This window comes from Mirounga leonina, unplaced genomic scaffold (assembly GCF_011800145.1).
Source record: "Mirounga leonina isolate KUSES-001 unplaced genomic scaffold, KU_Mleo_1.0 Mir_154, whole genome shotgun sequence".
Classification (NCBI taxonomy): Eukaryota; Metazoa; Chordata; class Mammalia; order Carnivora; family Phocidae; genus Mirounga; species Mirounga leonina.
Window position 1 is genome coordinate 56907890 of NW_023270389.1, and position 21497 is coordinate 56929386.

A 21497-nucleotide genomic window follows, 5' to 3' on the forward strand; every position below is an offset into this window, starting at 1 on the left:
GGAGGGGTAGATGAGCCATGAGAGACGATGGACTCTGAAAAACAAACTGAGGGTTCTAGAGGGGAGGGGGGTGGGAGGATGGGTTGGCCTGGTGGTGGGTATTGAGGAGGGCACGTTCTACATGGAGCACTGGGTGTTATGCACAAACAATGAATCATGGAACACTTCATCTAAAACTAATGATGTAATGTATGGGGATTAACATAAGAATAAAAAAAAATAAAAAATTAAAACACACACACACAAAAAATTTCCCTCCCCTTGAATTAGGGCTGGCCTTAAGTTCTTGCTTGACCAATAGAATGAGGTAGAAATGAAAACAGCACTTCCAAAGGCTTAAAAGCTCTTGCAGCTTGCACGTGAGCCTCATGGAACACTCCTTGTGGGATGCTCTGGGAAATCATCCGCCAAGCTGTGAGAAGTTAAGCCAAATGGAAAGACCAAATACACAGCTCCAGGAAACAGTCTCAGCTAAACTTCCAACCAACAGTTGGCCATATGATTCAGCTATCTTGACTGGTGAGCCCATTTGAGCCTCCAGATGACCCCAGCCCCATCTATCATCTGATAGAACCTACAAGGGACACCTTAAGCAAGAACCATCCAGTTGAGCCTAGTTAATCTACAGAACCATGAGAGATAATAGTAAATTGTTGCATTAAGGCCTGGAATTTTAGGATGGTATGTAATAGAGCAATAAATAACAAGAACAGAAATAAAAATATTTTGAATAATTATGTGTTCTTTCTTTTTTCAACACTTTGCATAGTATTTTTGAAGCAGGTCCTGCGCTGGGTGCTGGGGATTCAAAGATGAATGAGATATAAGATGTAAAGCCTAATATGTTTGCTTAAGAAACACCTAGTTGGTGAGACAGACAAATGAACAGAAAAATATTATACAGGATGATGGGTGCTATTGTAAAAATGTGTGTAGATCCTGTGGGATCACATAGCCTTGGGAAAATGATTCCAATTTTTGGAAGGTGGTGAACAGAGTGAGACTAGAAGACAGAAGAAGAGATCACAAGGCATTCAGATAGGGGGAATCACCTGAGCACTGGCATAGAGGGATGTGGAATCTTCCTGGAATTGCAAATATTTAAGTAAGCCTGGGGCATAAATGTGAGGGCTAAGTAGCTAAAGAGTGGTTGAAAAGGTTAGCAGAAGGCTCAAAAAAGATCCTTGTGTACTGTTGAAGGAGTTTAGATTTTATTCTTTTTTTTTTAATTTTATTCTTCGATGTTATTATCCTTCAATAATTAAATGATAATCAAGATGTTTTAGTGTTTGTATTGAAGGATTTTGAGGACAGGCAGAGAGTCATATTATCCAATTTATAATTCAGAATTATGGTATCAGAAATAGATTGGGGGTATAGTAGGGAAAGCAAGATTATATGCAGAGAGACTATTTAGGAGCCCTATGCCAGTAATTTAGGCATGGCAGTGGGAGTGAGATTGGAAAGAAGGAGATGGATTCAGGATATGCTAAGCAGGTGGAACTTGAGTGCTGAATTTGTAAGACAAGGGAGAGGGAGGAATCCAAAATGAGTTCCAGATTTCTAACTTGGGCAAATGAATAGATGATGATGTCATTCACTGAGCTGTGGCTAAGGGATAATGACAAACACTTCGAATGTGTTGAACTGAAAGCATATGTTAGGCATTGATGTGGAGATGTACAGTAGAAAGTTAGATGGGGAGCTCTAGAGGTTAAGAGAGGAATCTGAGCTGAAGGTCTGGATTCAGAGGTCATGAGTATGTAGAAAGGGTCTGAAACCATGGGTGCGAATGAGCACAGAAGGGAAATGGGCAATATGTTAATAGAAATTCTGCATGGGACTTCCAGGGAATGGCCATATCCAAGGGAAAGTTGGGAGAAACCTGTAATGGGATTGAGAAGGAGTAATCAGACAGGTATGAGGACATGAGGTAAGAAGCCAAGGATAAGAGAGGTGTGAGAAGGAAAGAAGAAATGATGGCGTAAAATGCTACAAAGGGGAAACATTCAATGAGGAAGACATTGATGACTTTGGATAGATCAGCTTCAGTAGATTTATGAGGGCAAAGGAGAAAATCTGGTGGATTCAGGACAGAACGAGAGGTGAGGAAGTAGAGTTAATGAAGGTAGACTGATCTAAGAAAGTGGAAGAAGAATTTTGTTTGTTTATATTTTTTACTGAGATACAATTGACATAATGTTGTATTAGTTCCAGGCCCATAACATAATGATTCAATATTTATATATATGGTCATGTCTTTTTAAAGATAATAGTGGTGTGAGTGTATTTATAAACAGCCAAAAAAAATACATTAGAGCTGAAGAGACTGAATATGTGGATAAAAAGAGGGAGGGAGGGGCACTGAGTGCACAGGTGGAGAAACAGGTGTGTTTCTGGGGGGTGGGGTGGGACTCTTCCCCACTGATATGGGTGGGAATTAGCTAAGGAGGCACAAGTTTGCAGAGACGCGAGGGGAGAGGCAGGGGGCAGGCAGGAGTTCTCTGTGAAGTACAGGACACAGTGACCATCCAAGAAGGGTGGAGAAGATGGTGGACAGGTGGCTTCTAAAAGAATGGTGAGGATCTGAAGAGGCTGTTGTAGAATAATAGGCTAAGCCTGGCTCAGGGGACAGAGAAGGACTGCCTTGTGCCTCTCAGGACTGAATTAAGATGTAAAAGAATGGATTTTTATTGTCATTAATGTGCATAGGTGTGTGACCTTTTTCTCCCTAGTACTTGACTACTCAGGTATGGCAGTAAGAAAATGAGTGATTGGATTGACCCAGAGTTATGGTTTTTGGGGGCAGGTGCAATGGGGGTTTTAGACCAGGGTCTAAGGAAGGACTGGAGGGCTCATTGAGGTGGCAAAATGGGTGTTAAAATGAGAGAGCTGAAAAGATCAGAGGTTGTGGTTGGAAAGAGGGGCTGTACAGATTAAATGAACTTTCCTTATGGGCATGAAAGACACACAGGTGATGCAGGACTTCTGAGGAAATGGTTGTGAGCTATCAGTGGTGAACATTCTCACACCAGGAAATCAGAAGACTAGAGAAGACAAGGAAGGAAAATGACAGAGCTGCACTGCATGAGCCTCAAAGTAAGGAAAAGATACAGAAATGATATAAACAGGAACTGAGGGAGCAGGTGATATCTAAGCTGGGCTTTTGTGGATCAATAGGAGTTCTCTAGGCAGATGAGAGAAGTGAGGGAGACCCTTTCAGATAAAATCAATAACACAACAAGAACAATGCTTAAGTTCTCTTCCAGCACAATATCTCCCAGGGGATATAGCTCATAAATATATACTCCACTTCCCATTTTTCCTTTTTTTCCCAGACTATGACCATTCTAGAAATAAAATCTTCTCATGAAATTAAAATAACCTTATCTCCAGGATATATAAGCAAATTTGATTTAAATCTTGCCTGAGTTTCCCAGTTGTACAGTCTGGATAATGCCACTACCATTATTTTCAGAGAAAATGGTAGGAATTATCTTTGAAGAGTGCCACTTTTATGACTTAACAAATATCAATATTTAGAATCCATTATTTGTCCATGACCTGTATTCTTCTTCTATCCTTCTTTGGAAGCTAGTGTGATTTGAGAAAGATTATGGGCCAGCCAGAGCTGGTACTGAATCTTGCTAACAACATACACTAGCTGTATGACATTTAACAGCCTACATAACCTTTCCTGGTTGCCATTTCCTCCTCTGTGAAATATGGATAACATGCCTATCTCCAGCGTGGTGAGGATGAAATGAAATCATGTCAATAGGGATATGACACAGAATAGACACTCAATAGGTATCCTCTGGCTCTCTGTGAATTGTTCTTGCTTCTCCCAGCTCAGTTTTTCTGTGCCAATTCCTTCCAAGTACTTGGCCGCTGACTTTTATTATGTCTTTCTCTTAATCCATTGACTTCTCTATACTTACCTATCCTCTAGCTGCCACAATTCACACAAATACATTATAGTTGCCTGAAAGCATTTTCTTTCCTAGAATCTTGACTTCTAGCTTAGAAAGATCCAAAAGAAAAAAAAGGACGGGAGGTGAGGGGAAATTCTTTTATAATAGATGGTTTTAAGAACGGAATCCTGGAGACAGGGGCAGAAAGTGATCACAGAACAGACAACAGAGAACAAATACCAGAACCATAGAGGAGACACCTTAACAATAAAATCTCCAGCAGTAAAACCTGCTACCTTGCTTTGCTGAAGTTGAGTAATATCTTGTTATAATTTCTTTGTGTTCTTACTACCTTCTGAAACAGAATGTTCTTTGAATAGGAAGAGGAAAAAATCCTTTAAAAACTAAATTTCTCCAATGGTTTGTCACGTGTTTTTTGAAAAAATATTTTTCACCAAAATGTAATCCATATTTTAAATTTCTCCTACTTGCCATACTTGTTTTATATTTTGTCTCTTATAGAGGTCTGCAGCCAAGAAAAACTGCGACTCTGTTCATACTTGCAGAATAGAGTATCACATTGTCTTTAGGTGAATGATGCTCTCTGGAGTTGTGCAACACAGTTGCACTGAGAATCAGGGAGGCTTGGCTGGGTCTTCAGAGACCTAGGACACTGAGATTCTCAAAGCTGCCAAACCCCATGGCTCCTTCCCCTTTTCCTGTTAATGGTTATGCCACATGGTCTGTACAAATTTCTTTGCAGCTATGTAGCAATTGCAGAAAAATAAGTTTGTAATGTATATGAGGAGACCCTTAAAACAAATAATTCACAAAAGAGATACAAAGGGCCAATTAACCTATGAGAGAATGTTCTGCCTCTCTAGTAATAACAGTAACGCCACTTACAACAAGACAAGCCATTTGGACTGATTTGACATAAAACATGTCATTTGGCATAAAGTGACAAACGACAAAAACCATTTGGCATAAAACAGTAGCCATCATTGTTGTGAAGGTGAAGGAAGCCTAGAAGAGAATTGTCCTAAACGGCAATGCTCGTTATTACTGGGCAGTGTGACCACAGATGATTTCCTTTTTATTTTTTTACATGTCTGAACGTGGTCCTATCTGGCCCCACTCCAATAGACACACTCACATGATTGTCATATATCAAATTGGGAAAATAGGGGTGCTTGGGTGGCTATTATGCCTCCAACTCTTGATTTTGGCCCAGGTCATGATCTCAGGGTCATGAGATCAAGCCCCCCCCCCCCCTCAGGCTCTGTGCTTATGGGGGAGTCTGCTTAAGATTCTTTCCCTCTCCCTCTGCCCCTCCCCACACCGCATGCATGCCCACCCATGTGTTCTCTCTCTCTCTTAAAAAAAAAAAAGGGAAAATAAAAGGGGAATGATCTAATATAATGTGTGTTTAAAACTTTTAAATGAAAAATAAATATACACAAATACACAAAAGTAGGGAAAACAGTATGATTATCCCTTCTGAGAACCCATCTCTAAATTCAATAATTAATCAATATTTTTTTCTGCCTCCCTCTATTATTCCTTTTCTTTCCTTATTTTTCCTTCCTTCCTTCCCCCTCTCTCTTTCTTTCTTCTTTCTTTTTCTTTCTTTCTTCTTTCTTTTCTTTCTTTCTTTCTTTCTTTCTTTCTTTCTTTCTTTCTTTCTTTCTTTCTTTCTTTCTTTTTCTTTCTTTCTTTCTCTTTCTTTCCTCTCTCTTCCCTGAATTATTTTAAAGGAAATTCCTATCACATTTCATCTTAACCCTAAAAATTCCATATATTTCTTTTAAAGGGACATTTTCTCACAACCACAATTCTATTTTCATGTCTAACAAAATTAACAAAAATTCATTAATAACATCTGAGTCCAAATATACCTACACATTTTCTCAGTTGTCTCAAAGAAGACTTTTAGAGTTGATTTATTTGAATTAGGACCCAAATGAGGTCCAATCATTGCACTTGATTGCAATGCCTTTAAGTCTCTTTTAATTTGCAATAGATCTGCCACTTTTCTCTCCCCTTTTTTGGTCCTTGACTTGTTGAATAAACTGTCTTAGTTGTCCTATAAATTGTACCAAATTCTGGATTTGTCTATTTGTTCTCCTGTTGCCCTACAAACTAAAGGTTAGATCTAAATCTTGACTAAATTCAGGTTTAACATTTTTTGGGAAGACTATTTCATAAGTGATGCTGTGTATTTCTTATTGCATTACATCATGCAATACATAATGTCTGGTTGTCTCATTTTGAGACATGCTAAAACTGATCAGCAATTCACATAAGGTAGCTTGGTCCTTCCATTGTGAAGGTTCCTATCATCCTTTTTCCTAATGGCTTTAGCATCTCTTGATGTACATTGCCTGAATCATTATTTCATTAGTTGTTATAAATGGTGATGTTCCAATTTTATTAATCCTTTTGCATTTAATAACTATAATTCTTCTCTAACAAAATAAATCCTCATCAGCTAGGGCTTTTTTGATTATTTGAAATGTAGCCATACAGGACAGGTCAGATAAATGCATATTCCCTAATCTTGTCCACACTAAAGTCCTAGCAGCAATGATAAACCAGTGACAAGGAATATCCATAATGCCCAGATTGTGGTCTCGAAGTAACATTACACACTGAAAGGAATTAGGGTTTGGTAGAGAAAGGGCTGATCCCAAGTCGAGGCTGGAAATAAGATGATAATAAACCTGTTGCGCCAGTAAGCAAAGACTCTATCAAAAGCAAGCAAGCAAACAAACAAACAAAACAGGACTTCATCATAAAGATCTCCCAGGAGCTGGTTTGAGGGAGTTCCTTTGGGTACAAGATGGGGTAATTTGAGAATCAAAAAAATAGCAACTGCAATTGATTGACTCACAGTTTTATAAGTCTGTGAGTTCATAATGATACAGACAAAAAAATAAGAACAGGCTGAGAACCACAAAACCACCAGCCAAAAGAGAAACAAATCCACTGGTAGCCACTGCAAGGAAGTAGGACACCTACTCCTTCCTCAGGAAAATAGTAAATTAAGGTGAAAGAGTGATTATGTTTATGTTCTTGAAAGATCACCATGGCTGCTATGTGAAGAGAAAGTTGCAGGAAGACAAGAGTGGAAACTGGGAGACTTGCACTGAAATCCAGGGACTGTGCAAATGCCAGAGGTAGACAGATGAAAGAGCTGGTTCTGATCTCCCGGAGCTCATGTCTCCAGTGGAGTAGACTGCCTTGTGACAGGGCAACTGCAATCAGGTGGGATATGTACAATGAGAGGGACAAATAGAGGTGTGTCTGGAACACAAAGGAAGAAAGGATATATCAGTTGCACTTGGGAGCACTAATCCAAAGATGATGCCCAAGCTGAGTCTCACTTGAGTCAGAATTAAAAACGTGTCCTACCCCAAACCAACTCCAGAGCCAGTGGGAGCCTGGCAGTGGTGGTCAGTACTGACTCAGGATCTGGACAAGATTAACTTGGCAGGAGGAGGAAGGGAACATTGAGTACCTGCAGGGAAGGGACTGAGGAAGGTGGGCAGAATGAGAGGAGAACTACAAGGAAAGATAGGGATGGGGAGGCCCATAGAAATGAAGGACAAATCACAGCTGTGCCATATGGAAAATGAACTTTGCTATGTTGCTGAGCTGCATCATAGGGAAAGAGGTGCTGTGTGGAATAGCTTACATAGGCCATGTTGTGCTATTTTAAAGACGTAAGCATTAGAGATGATACAAACATTGAAGATTCAAACAGCATCAAGACATAACTAGGCAGACAGAAATAAAAAATGGAGAGACTCAGGCTGAGGAATATGGAGAGGATGATGCCCAAGTAGACCTTCACACAACCCAGAGGCAAATGCCTTCAGTCCTCAGGAATAGATGGAATGGACTCTACCCACAGGAAGGTGAACAATTTGGACAGGCTGTTTACACACAGATGCACAGAGAAGAGTTACAGCCCAGTACCAAGCTGAAATGGAGAGTTTAAGCAACTATTTCAAATAATAATTAATGATAACATTCAGTTCTTGCAGGAATGCAGTAAAATTGGTCCTTTCATATACTACTGGTGAGAGTTAAATCAGTACCATCCTCCTGGAAAACAATTTAATAACTCATTTAAGATTTGTAAAATATTCTTAAACTTTGACCTAAAAATTATATCTTTGAAAAACGCATTTTAAGAAAAAAAAAAAAATCCCCAGGACGCCCGAGTAGCTCAGTCAGTTAAGTGTCTGCCTTTGGCTCAGGTCATGATCCTAAGGTCCTGGGATCGAGTCCTGCATCAGGATCCTTGCTCAGCGGGGATCCTGCTTCTCCCTCTGCCTGCAGCTTCTCCTGCTTGTGCTCTCCCTCTCTGACAAATAAATAAATAAATAAATAAAATCTTTTAAAAAAAGGAAAAAAATCCAAAAAACCCTGCAAGAATATATAACCAAAGTGTATCAGAATATTATTTAATATAGAGAATAACAGAAAACAATCTAAATTTCCACCAATAAGGGGATGATTAAGTAAGGTTGACATGTTTATGAATGGAATATTATGCAGGAATTAAAAGTTTGAGTTTTCAGGAACATGGGAAATGTTTGTAATCTGATATTAAGTTAGAAAATAGAAAATAAAGTACAAGAACTTTTTAGTTTTTACAATCATAGAGACAGTATATCTAAAGGAGGGAAATATAGCAAAATTATCTGTAACCAGCATGTATTTTTTTATTATTATTATGTTAATCACCATACATCATTAGTTTTTGATGTAGTGTTCCATGATTCATTGTTTGCGTATAACCCCCAGTGCTCCATGCAGAACCTGCCCTCTTTAATACCCATCAACAGGCTAACCCATCCCCCCAACCCCCACCCCTCTAGAACCCTCAGTTTGTTTTTCAGAGTCCATAGTCTCTCATGGTTCGTCTCCCCCTCGGATTTCCCCCACTTCATTCTTCCCCTCCTCCTATCTTCTTCTTTTTTTCTTTTTTTAACATATAATGTATTATTTGTTTGAGAGGTACAGGTCTGTGATTTATCAGTCTTACACAATTCACCATAGCACATACCCTCCCCAATGTCTAACACCCAGACACCCCATGCCTCCCAACCCCCACCACTCCAGCAACCCTCAGTTTGTTTCCTGAGATTAAGAATTCTTCACATCAGTGAGGTCATATGATACATGTCTTTCTCTGTTTGACTTATTTTGCTCAGCATGACACCCTCCAGTTCCATCCACGTCGTTGCAAATGGCAAGATTTCATTCCTTTTGATGGCTGCATAATATTCCACTGTATATATATACCACCTCTTCTTTATCCATTCATCTGTCGATGGACATCTTGGCTCTTTCCACAGTTTGGCTATCGTGGACATTGCTGCTATAAACATCAGGGTGCACATACCCCTTCGGATCCCTACATCTGTATCTTTGGGGTAAATACCCAGTAGTACAATTGCTGGATCGTATGGTAGCTCTATTTTCAACTTTTTGAAGAACCTCCATACTGTTTTCCAGAGTGGCTGCACCAGCTTGCATTCCCACCAACAGTGTAGGAGGGTTCCCCTTTCTCCGCATCCCCGCCAACATCTGTCGTTTCCTGACTTGTTAATTTTAGCCATTCTGACTGGTGTGAGGTGGTATCTCATTGAGGTTTTGATTTGGATTTCCCTGATACCGAGCGATGGTGAGCACTTTTTCATGTTGGCCGTTGGGTGTCTTCTTTGCAGAAATGTCTGTTCATGTCTTCTGCCCATTTCTTGATTGGAGTATTTGTTCTTTGGGTGTTGAGTTTGATGAGTTCTTTATAAATTTTGGATACTAGCCCTTTATCTGATATGTCATTTGCAAATATCTTCTCCCATTCTGTCAGTTGTCTTTTGGTTTTGTTGACTGTTTCTTTTGCTGTGCAAAAGCTTTTTATCTTGATGAGGTCCCAATAGTTCATTTTTGCCCTTACTTCCCTTGCCTTTGGAGATGGTTCTAGGAAGAAGTTGCTGTGGCTGAGGTCGAAAAGGTTGCTGCCTGTGTTCTCCTTTAGGATTTTGATGGACTCCTGTCTCACATTGAGGTCTTTCAACCATTTGGAGTCTATTTTTGTGTGTGGTGTAAGGAAATGGTCCAGTTTCATTCTTCTGCATGTGGCTGTCCAATTTTCCCACACCATTTGTTGAAGAGACTGTCTTTTTTCCATTGGACATTCTTTCCTGCTTTGTCGAAGATTAGTTGACCATAGAGTTGAGGGTCCATTTCTGGGCTCTCTCTTCTGTTCCATTGATCTATGTGTCTGTTTTTGTGCCAGTACCATACTGTCTTGATGATGACAGCTTTGTAATAGAGCTGGAAGTCCGGAATTGTGATGCCGCCAGCTTTGCTTTTCTTTTTCAACATTCCTCTGGCTATTCGGGGTCTTTTCTGGTTCCATACAAATTTTAAGATTATTTGTTCCATTTCTTTGAAAAAAGTGGATGGTATTTTGATAGGGATTGCATGGAATGTGTAGATTGCTCTAGGTACCATTGACATCTTCACAATATTTGTTCTTCCAATCCATGAGCATGGAACATTTTTCCGTTTCTTTATGTCTTCCTTAATTTCTTTCATGAGTAGTTTATAGTTTTTTTAGTACAGGTTATTTGCCTCTTTGGTTAGATTTATTCTTAGGTATCTTATGGTTTTGGGTGCAATTGTAAATGGAGGTGACTCCTTAATTTCTCTTTCTTCTGTCTTGTTTTTGGTAATAAAAATGCCATTGATTTCTGTGCATTGATTTTATGATCCTGCCACTTTACTGAATTCCTGTATGAGTTCTAGTTGTTTTGGGGTGGAGTCTTTTGGGTTTTCCACATCAAGTATCATATCATCTGCAAAGAGTGAGAATTTGACTTCTTTGCCAATTCGGATGCCTTTGATTTCTTTTTGTTGTTTGAGTGCTGAGACTAGGACTTCTAGTACTATGTTGAATAGCAGTGGTGATAGTGGACATCCCTGCCATGTTCCTGACCTTAGGGGAAATGCTCTGTTTTTACTCATTGAGAATGATATTCGCTGTAGGTTTTTCATAGATGGCTTTTATGATATTGAGGTATGTACCCTCAATCCCTATACTCTGAAGAGTTTTGATCAAGAAAGGATGCTGTACTTTGTCAGATGCTTTTTCTGCATCTATTGAGAGGATCATATATGGTTCTTGTTCTTTCTTTTATTAATGTACTGTATCACATTGATTGATTTGCAGATGTTGAACCAACCTTGCAGCCCAGGGATAAATCCCACTTGGTCGTGGTGAATAATCCTTTTAATGTACTGTTGGATCCTATTGGCTAATATTTTGGTGAAAATTTTTGCATCCATGTTCATCAAGGATATTGGTCTGTAATTTTCCTTTTTGATGGGGTCTTTGGTTTGGGGATCAAGGTAATGGTGGCCTCATAAAACGAGTTCAGAAGTTTTCCTTCCATTTCTCTTTTTTGGAACAGTTTCAGAAGGATGGGTATTAATTCTTCTTGAAATGTTTGGTAGAATCCTCCTGGGAAGCCATCTGGCCCTGGGCTTTTGTTTCTTGGGAGATTTTTGATGACTGCTTCAATTTCCTTAGTGGTTATAGCTCTGCTCAGGTTTTCTATTTCTTCCTGGTTCAGTTTTGGTAGTTGATACATCTCTAGGAATGTATCCATTTCTTCCAGGTTATCTAATTTGCTGGCATAGAGTTGCTCATAATATGTTCTTATAATTGTTTGTATTTCTTTGGTGTTGGTTGTGATCGCTCCTCTTTCATTCATGATTTTGTTGATTTGGGTCATTTCTCTTTTCTTTTTGATAAGTCTGGCCAGGGGTTTATCAATCTTGTTAATTCTTTCAAAGAACCAGCTCCTAGTTTTGTCGATCTGTTCTACTCTTTTTTTGGTGTCTATTTCATGGATTTCTGCTCTGATCTTTATTATTTCTCTTCTCCTGCTGAGTTTGGCTTTATTTGCTGTTTTTTTCTCCAGCTCCTTTAGGTGTAGGGTTAGGTTGTGTACTTGAGACCTTTCTTGTTTCTTGAGAAAGGCTTGTATTGCTATATATGTTCCTCTTAGGACTCCCTTTGTTGCATCCCAAAGATTTTGAACAGTTGTGTTTTCATTTTCATTGGTTTCCATGTATTTTTTAAATTCTTCTTTAATTTCCTGGTTGACCCATTCATTCTTCAGTAGGATGCTCTTTAGCCTCCATGTATTTGAGTTCTTTCCGACTTTCCTCTTGTGATTGAGTTCTAGTTTCAAAGCATTGTGGTCTGAAAATAGGCAGGGAATGATCCCAGTCTTTTGGTACCAGTTGAGACCTGATTTGTGACCTAATCTGGAGAATGTTCCATGGGCACTAGAGAAGAATGTGTATTCTGTTGCTTTGGGATGGAATGTTCTGAATATGTCTGTGAAGTCCATTTGGTCCAGTGTGTCATTTAATGTCTTTATTTCCTTGTTGATCTTTTGCTTAGAGGATCTGTCCATTTCAGTGAGGGGGGTGTTAAAGTCCCCCACTATTATTGTATTGTTGTCAATGTGTTTCTTTGCTTTTGTTATTAATTGCCTTATATAATTGGCTGCTCCCATGGTAGGGGCATAGATATGTACAGTTGTTAGATCTTCTTGTTAGACAGACCCTTTAAGTAGGATATAGTGTCCTTCCTCATATCTTATTACCGTCTTTGGTTTAAAATCTAATTTGTCTGATATAAGGATTGCCACCCCAGCTTTCTTTTGGTGTCCATTAGCATGGTAAATGGTTTTCCACCCCCTCACTTTCAATCTGGGGTGTCTTTGGTTCTAAAATGAGTCTCTTGCAGACAGCATATCAATGGGTCTTGTTTTTTAATCCAGTCTGATAGCCTGTGTCTTTTGATTGGGGCATTTAGCCCATTTACATTCAGGGTAACTATTGAAAGATATGAATTTAGTGCCATTGTATTGCCTGTAAGGTGACTGTTACTGTATATTGTCTGTGTTCCTTTCTGGTCTATGTTGCTTTTAGACTCTCTCTTTGCATAGAGGACCCCTTTCAATATTTCTTGTAGGGCTGGTTTCGTGTTTGCAAATTCCTTTAGTTTTTGTTTGTCCTGGAAGCTTTTTATCTCTCCTTCTATTTTCAATGACAGCCTAGCTGGATATCGTATTCTTGGCTGCATATTTTTCTCATTTAGTGCTCTGAATATATCCTGCCAGTCCTTTCTGGTCAGCCAGGTCTCTGTGGATAGGTCTGTTGCCAATCTAATGTTTCTACCATTGTAGGTTACATATCTCTTCTCCTGAGCTGCTTTCAGGATTTTCTCTTTGTCTCTGAGACTCATAAGTTTTACTATTAGATGTCAGGGTGATGACATATTTTTATTGATTTTGAGAGGAGTTCTCTGTGTCTCCTGGATTTTGATGCCTGTTTCCTTCCCCAAATTAGGGAAGTTCTCTGCTATAATTTGCTCCAATATACCTTCTGCCCCTCTCTCTCTTTCTTCTTCTGGGATCCCAATTATTCTAATGTTGTTTTGTCTTATGGTATCGCTTATCTCTCGAATTCTGCCCTCGTGATCCAGTAGTTGTTTATCTCTCTTTTTCTCAGCTTCTTTATTTTCCATCATTTGGTCTCCCATATCACTGATTCTCTCTTCTGCCTCATTTATCCTAGCAGTTAGTGCCCCCATTTTTTATTGCACCTCATTAATAGCCTTTTTGATTTAGACTTGGTTAGATTTTAGTTCTTTTATTTCTCCAGAAAGGGTTTCTCTAATAACTTGCATGCTTTTTCAAGCCCAGCTAGTATCTTTAAAATCATCATTCTGAACTCTAGTTCTGACATCTTATTAATGTCCATATTGATTAGGTCCCTGGCAGTCAATACTGCCTCTTGTTCTTTTTGTTGAGGTGATTTTTTTCCAACTTGTCATTTTGTCCAGAGGAGGGAGAATAGATGAATGAAAGCACAAAATGCTAACAGGGTAACAACATCCCCAGAAAATATACACTAAACAAATCAGAAAGGACCTGAAACTGGGGGAAAAGAAAGGGAAAGAAAGAAAAAAGAAAAAGATAAAAACAAACAAAAACAAAAAAAAAACAGAATATGATCAAATATGATCAGGCTGGTGCATAGATCAGTGCCACACACTAGATTTTGGGTGTATTTTGGTCTGTTAGAAGAAAGTGTCTCCCAAAATTTTAAAGAAAGTAAAACTTATATATGTACAAAAATAAGGGTTAATACAATGAAGGGATGGAATATGACTGTAAAGATGAAAATTATAAAAGATTTTATAAACAGAATTGATAAGAAGTTGGTTAAAAAAAGAAAGAAGAGGATTAAAAAAAAAAAAGGAGAGAATGTGATCAGGCAGGAGACTAGGACAAAGCCATATACTAGAGATTTAGGGTATATTTTGATCTGTTAGAAGAAACTGTATCCCAAAATTTTAAAGAGAGAACATCATATTATGGATATACCATCATGTCCTACTTCCGGCCTATCGACACCACCATGGATGAGGAGCAGGTGCAGCTGTGCCGGAAAGAGAAGTTGAGATTTCTGTTCCACGTGTATGACTCGGACAGCGATGGCCGCATCACCCTGGAAGAATATCAAAATATGGTGGAGTAGCTGCTCTCCGGAAACCCGCACATTGAGAAGGAGTCGGCCCGCTCTATTGCCGTCGGGGCCATGATGGAGGCGGCCAGCGTGTGTGGGGGGCAGATGGAGCCTGACCAGGTGTATGAGGGGATCACGTTCGACGACTTCCTGAAGATCTGGCAGGGGATAGACATCGAGACCAAGATGCACGTGCGCTTCCTTAACATGGAAACCATCGCCCTCTGCCACTGACCCACCTGCCCCCCGAAGCCGTGCTATGCCCGCAGCCTCCCGTGGGGCCCGAGGCCGCAGGTGTCCTTCGGCCACGGCTCTTGTAGATAGTCCCCAGTCCTCCACTGTCTCGTTTTCCCTAAGGTGTGGTACATGGAACTTTGCTGTTTTTATCTCTAATAAAAAAAGAAAATGGTTGGTTTGTTAATGAAAAAAAAAAGATATATATGATATAGATATAGATATAGATATAGATATAGATATAGATATAGATAGATAGATAGATAGATCTATATATATATACCAAAAATAAGGGTAACTACTATGAAGGGATAGAATATGACTCTAAAAATGAAAAAATAAAATAAAATACAAAATATTTTTTTAAAAAAGGGATTGATAATATGTTGGTTGAAAAGGGGAAAAAGAAAAATTAAAAAAAAAAGACAGTTAAAAAAATTAATTTTGAAAGACTAAAGAATCATGGTAAAAGGCCATGAATTCTAAGTGCATTATTCCCCTAGCGCTGGAGTTCTGCCGTTCTCATTGATCGGTAAATGTGGCCTTGGCTGGCTGTTCTCGCTGATCTTCTGGGGTAGGGGCCTGTTGCTGTGGTTCCCAAATGTCTTTGCCGGAGGCAGAATTGCCCCACCCTTGCCGGTCAGGGCTTAGTAATCTGCTAGGGTTTGCTTTCCGGAGCTTTTGTTCCCTGCAAGCTCTCCGTACAGATTTGGAGGCTGAGAGTGAAAATGGCGATCTCCCAATGTCCGCCCAGAGTAGCCGAGAACTCGGGGCCCTGCTCCTCAGTGAGCCCCCAGAGAAAAGCAGTCAGTCACTCCCGTCTCCCTGGTCTCCGGCCGCACTCCGTGCTCACCTGGCCTGTGACCGTGCGTTTCTATCTCTGGCACCTGACCCCGGGTGGAGTCTCCAAACCCAGCAGATCCCTGTGGTGCGCTCCCACGCCACTCCTCCCAGGGGAGGAAGGGGAGTCTCCCCGGATCTGCCGCTTGTTGGGTCCCTGCTGGAGGAGCAGTGGCCCAACTGTGCCCTGGATCATGGTTTATGGCAACCCCGAGCTGAGAGCCCGCGTCTGGGCTCTGGCTCGGCAGCTGGTTTCCCCGCTCCAATACCTGGGAGCTCTGCCGCACTCAGGCACCCCCAGTCTTTCTGTGACCCCGAGGGTCCTGAGGCCACACTGTCCGATGAGGGTTCCACCCCCACCCCCTTAGCCACTGGAGCGACGTCCCTCAGCAGAGCAGACTTCTAAAAGTTCCGATTTTGTGCTCCATGGTTCTATCACTTGCCAGAAGCGGCTGACGGAGGCCCCTCCCCCGCCATCTATCCTCCCGAATATCACTTCGGATTCACTTCTCCGCACATCCTACCTTCCAGAAAGTGGTTGTTTTTCTGTTCAGAGAGTTGTTGCTATTCTTTTCTTTGATCTCCTGTTGAGTTCGTAGGTGTTCAGAATTGTTTGAGCCCTATCCAGCTGAATTTCTGGGACCAGACGAAATCCAGGTCTCCTACTCCTCTGCCATCTTGCTCCAACCCTCCTAACCAGTAGGTATTTTAAAAAAATTTATCTTGGTATAATTTATAGACAATAAAATTCACCAATGTAAGTGTACAAATCAATGTTTTGACAAATGTTTATACCTGTAACTACTACCACAGTAAAGATACAGAATATTTCAATGGCCCCAAAATGTTTTCTTCTGCCCTGTGCATTCTTTCCTCTAGCTCCCTGACCCTTGACAACCATGATCTGCTTTCTGTCACTAGGAAATGCCTTTTCTAGCATTTCACATAAACAAAATCTTATGTTATGTAGGCTTCTGCATCTAACATAATGCTTTTGTGATTCTCCTATGTTGTTGGATGTATCAATACCTCATTCCTTTGTATTTTTTAGTATTCCATTGTACAGACATACTACAATTCGGATTTCCATTTACCACTTGTTAGACATTCAGATTGCTTCAAGTTTCTTACTCTCATGAATAAAGCTGCTCTGCACATTTGTGTCGAGGACATAGTTTTCATTTCTCTTGGGTAAATATATAGAAATGGAATAAGTAGCTTATTTGGTGTTAACTTTATAAGGAACTGTGAAGACTTTTTCCAAAGTGGCTGTATCTTTTGTAGTGAGAGTTCCAATTTTTCCATATCCTTGTTGACACTTGGAATTGTTAATTGCTTTAATTTTAGCCATGCCAATGGGTTCACAGTGGGAACCCAATGTGTTTTCACATTGAAAACAATACATGTTTTCCAAATGACTAATTATGTTGAGCATCTTTTCATACACTTATATGCTATCTGTAGTATATCCTTTTTGGTGAAAAGTCAATTCAAATCTTACATTCCTCCCCATTCATTGTGTTGTTTTCTTATTATAGTTCTAAGTGTTAAATATTCAGCATATGTCCATTTATTTATTGGATATATGTTTAACAAATATTTTTCCCAGTCTGTGACTTTCATTTTCTTAAGAGTATCCTTTGAAGAGAAAAAACTTTCAAGTTTTAATAAAGTCCAACTTAACATTTTTTTTCTCCTATAGTTCATGCTATAGAAATCATTGCCTAACTCCAGATCACCAAGATTTTCTCCTTCATCTTCTTCTGGAAATAGTTTTAGCTCTTACATTTGTATCTATGATCCATTTCAAGTTGATTTTTGTATATAGAATGAGGTAAGAGTTTTGTTCTGCCTTTTATCATCATTGAGAATTTTCTTCTATTCTTTGTTTTCTGAGATTTTCTTTTAATCATGTATGGGTGTTGAATTTTATCACATGTGTTTTCTTTAGCTATTGAGATGATCATAATTTGACTTCTTTTTTGCCTATTAGTACAATAAATTACATCATTACTTTTTAACTATTATAGCCTTTGCACTCCTGAACTAAACTCCATTTTTCATGATGTATTACCTTTTTAAGTACGTTTTTAAATTTGAATTGCCAAAAAATTCTTAAGGACTTTTCCATCTATGTTATAAAGGATATTGATCTGTAGCTTTCTTTCTCAGGGTATTTTTCTGGTTTTGGTCTTAGGGCAATATTGGTCTCTTAAAATGAGTTGAGTTTTTCTCCCTCTTCTATTTTCTATAACAGTTTGTGTAAAATTGACATTATTTATTCAATAAATGTTTGGTAGGACTAAACGATGAAATCATTTGGACCTGGAATTTTCTTTTGGGGAAGATTTTTCATTATAAATTCAATTCCCTTCATAGGTAAAAAGCCATTCTTGTTACATTTTTTGTTCTTGAGCTAGCTAGAGTAGTTTGCTTTTTTCAAGATATTTTTTTCAACTTTATCTAAGTTACTGAATTTACTGGCATAGAACTGTTTGTACGTCCTTATTTATTTAACCTCTTAATGTCTGTAGGAACTATGATGATGTTTCCTCTCTTAAGGTTGATATTGTCAGTTTGTATCTTTCTTTGTTTCCTTTGGCTAGAGATTTATCAGTTTTATTGATTTTATCTATTTTTTCTATTTTCTATTTTCCATTATTTTCTGTTATTATTTCATTCCTTCTACTTACTTTGGTTTAATTTACATTGTTTTAATCATAAAATAATCAATAAGCAAAAACCAAATATGACTCCAAGACACACTAAAATTCTCTCTTTTTCAGGTATCAAAGTAAAAAAGTTTCAGTTTGAATAAAGAAGAGTAGAGACTCTTCCAATTTCTAAGGACTACTAGCAGCTCCATTAAATCCAATAAGTCACTATTTGCCTTTCTATAAACAACAATTGCTAGAGAAGCATTGTCACTGGCACAAGGGGGCAAGTAAAACAACTTATTTTACTTTCTCATGTCAGTTTCTATACTAAATATTCCCAGTATATCTCATAAAAGTATTTTGCTTTTCTCAACTTAGAAAAAAAGAAAGTGGGCGCCTGGGTGGCTCAGATGGTTAAGCGTCTGCCTTCGGCTCAGGTCATGATCCCAGGGTCCTGGGATCGAGTCCCGCATTGGGCTCCCTGCTCAGCGGGGAGCCTGCCTCTCCCTCTGCCTCTCTCTCTCTCTGTCTCTTATGAATAAATAAATAAAATCTTAAAAAAAAAAAAAAAAGAAAGTCAGGGAATGATCTTTATCACTCACCTCCTGAGACCATCTTGACAAAAACTGATGAGCAGTTGTGAAGTGCCCTGTGAATACAGCAGCAAAGTGTAATTGCCAATATGCTAGTTAAGAATTCATCAAGAGTGTCAACATATTGACACTGAGAGTCTCCAATTTACCCAAGGATGATTATGCTTCATAACTGAGCTGTTATCACTGTCACCTAAAGCAACAAATGTTTATAGAATGTCTGCTTATGCAGGACACTTAGCTAGCCAAGAGGTCCCTGCTCTGAAAGAGTTTATATTTTCATTAGGTGTCCAAGGCATACATAAAGAGATAAGTGGTCCAGGTTGTACAAAGCTAAGTGCCAAATGAGTGCTGCAGAACCTTAGAAATTCAAAGGGTCACAGAATATAAAGGCTGTGACCTAAGATGAGGGCTTTAGGGAAAATTTCACAGCAGAGATCAAATTTATTGGTACTTTAAAGGAAAAGTCCCTCTGAAACAGGAAAAAAAGAAAGAAAGAAATCCATTTACAGGGATCAGAATAAGCAAATATGTAGAGGAAAGAGGGCTTATAATGTACTTTTGAAATAAGCAGAACAGTTACCGACTGAGCCCCTAGAATAGTCACACATTGTGAAATAGAGTAGGGGGAAATAGTTGGAGAGAAATCATCAATCCCCCAGTGTGTGTTTTATGTGAAAAGGTTTGCATGTGCTTTACACATAATTTTTGGGTCCATGATGCTTTTGCCAGGGTTCAGGGATCATTACACTAATACTGCAGCAGAAAAATCTGAGGCTCAGGGAGTCAAAGGACTTGCCTAAATTCAGAGTCAAGACAGCAATTCTAGTCTTTCAACCTAATTCCATGCCACAGATTGGCAAGGACTTGGGAAAACAACTTAAGGGATTTGGGTTTTATTGTGTGAGCAATTCAGGTACACTGGTGGTTTGACCACATTGGAGAATATGCACAGTGAAGAGTTCCAGGAGGACAAATCAGACGGAATTTTATAAGATGAATTGCAGAGGGGAAACAGAGACAGGGAGGAGGAATGCGTGACAGCCCCAGTATAAGGCACTTAAGCTCCAGTGGAACCTGTGGGAATGGAAAGGAAAAGGTGTAAAACACTTTTCCAAATGTCTTGGTTTCAACACATTTTTGAAAAATTAAAACTTTATCAATCTTAAATAAAAGGAAAAGGAGGGAGGATTTTGTATGTGTGGATACAGCGATAGGCTGATTGGGGAAGAAATATATTTAATTTGGGGTAAGTTGAATTTGAGGAGCAGGTGAGGCATCCAGGCAGAGAGGTGGAGCAGGGCACAGGAATTAATACAGTGCTGAAATGTACAAGTAACCCTGAATGGAATGTATAAATAGAGGTCAAGGTCAAGTAAGACTCTTTGAGGAATTCTCTTAGCTGATTCTTTCTAAAGGATTGATTTTGCCTTTACATGCTCCATATAATTGAAGAGAAGTCAAGTATAATGCTCCTGGAAAGGTGATGAAAACTTTTGGAAAATCAGACCTATGAAGGAAGATTTTACAAAAGCTGTAGAAGCAGCCAACATTATTAAATATTTTACTATGAGGAGCTCATATTTGTTGAGTGCTTACAATGTACTGGATGCTTTTCCTATCCAGCATCATGTGGCAACACTGACAAACTGGGTGGAAATCATATGGTGGAGGAATCTTGTGACCAAATCACAGAGCTGAAATGACCTGGAGACCAGGCTAAACATTCCTTTTTGAGATGAGGAAACTTGGACCCAGGAAGGTTAATGGACTTACTTCCTGAAGAGTTAGAAGTAGCAAGAGTATATTCTAGTTATTTTGATTTAATCACACTCCTGTTCAAAGCCATAAAAGAGGACTGTGCCCTCTACACACCTGTGCACCGGGCGTGTGAGTATATTTTGGAATTGCATTTAATAAGAATAAAAGGACGGGCGACCTGTTAGTTGAGGTTCAGTCTTTGGCCCTACATCTACTCTTTGGAGTGACTAGAATATCACCAAGCATACGGTTTCTTCTGGTACCTTGCATGCAACCACAGTGGTCAAATATTTCTGCTTTTCTAAACAATGAGCAATTTTCTCCAGAGCCCCCATAGGTCAGAACCACATAGCCTATTTTGAGCTATTTACACGACTTAAACTTCTTTTTCCTTCCAGATTAACATTTCCCAGACTGATTTCAGCCCTGAAGAAAATCTTTATTTTTGGAAAGTTCTAAAGAATATCTGTTCAGCTATTTTTGAGTTTTCAGAGTGAGGAAAATCAATGTTTTATTGCTGCTAAAGGAAAAAAAAAAAAAGTTTAAGTACTTTGATGCTTTGGATACCCAGATAATTAAAAACTGTCTTCTCATTGAAAGTTCTGAGCATTGTTGTAGTTCTCAGCAAAAAACAGCCCCTATGCAGAATTTGACAATAGTGGTCCTGTTTTGGTTTTCTCTTGCCGTGTAGCCAATTACCACAAACTTTGCAGCTGAGGCAACAGGCATTTACTATCTCCCAGTTTCCGTGGGTGAGGAGTTTGGGTACAGCTCAACTGGATCCTCTGCTCAGGTTTCACACAGTGTTAGCAAGGTGTCAGCCGGGGCCGGAGCTGTCTTCTGGAGGTCCTTTTCCTCATTCTTTCAGGTTG

The 21497-nt window shown here is 39.2% G+C and overlaps 1 pseudogene; it reads left to right on the forward strand.

Annotated features, from left to right (window-relative positions):
• Window positions 1–1782: 1782 nt before the first annotated feature.
• LOC118014582 lies at window positions 1783–14784 on the forward strand (annotated as a pseudogene).
• Window positions 14785–21497: the final 6713 nt, after the last annotated feature.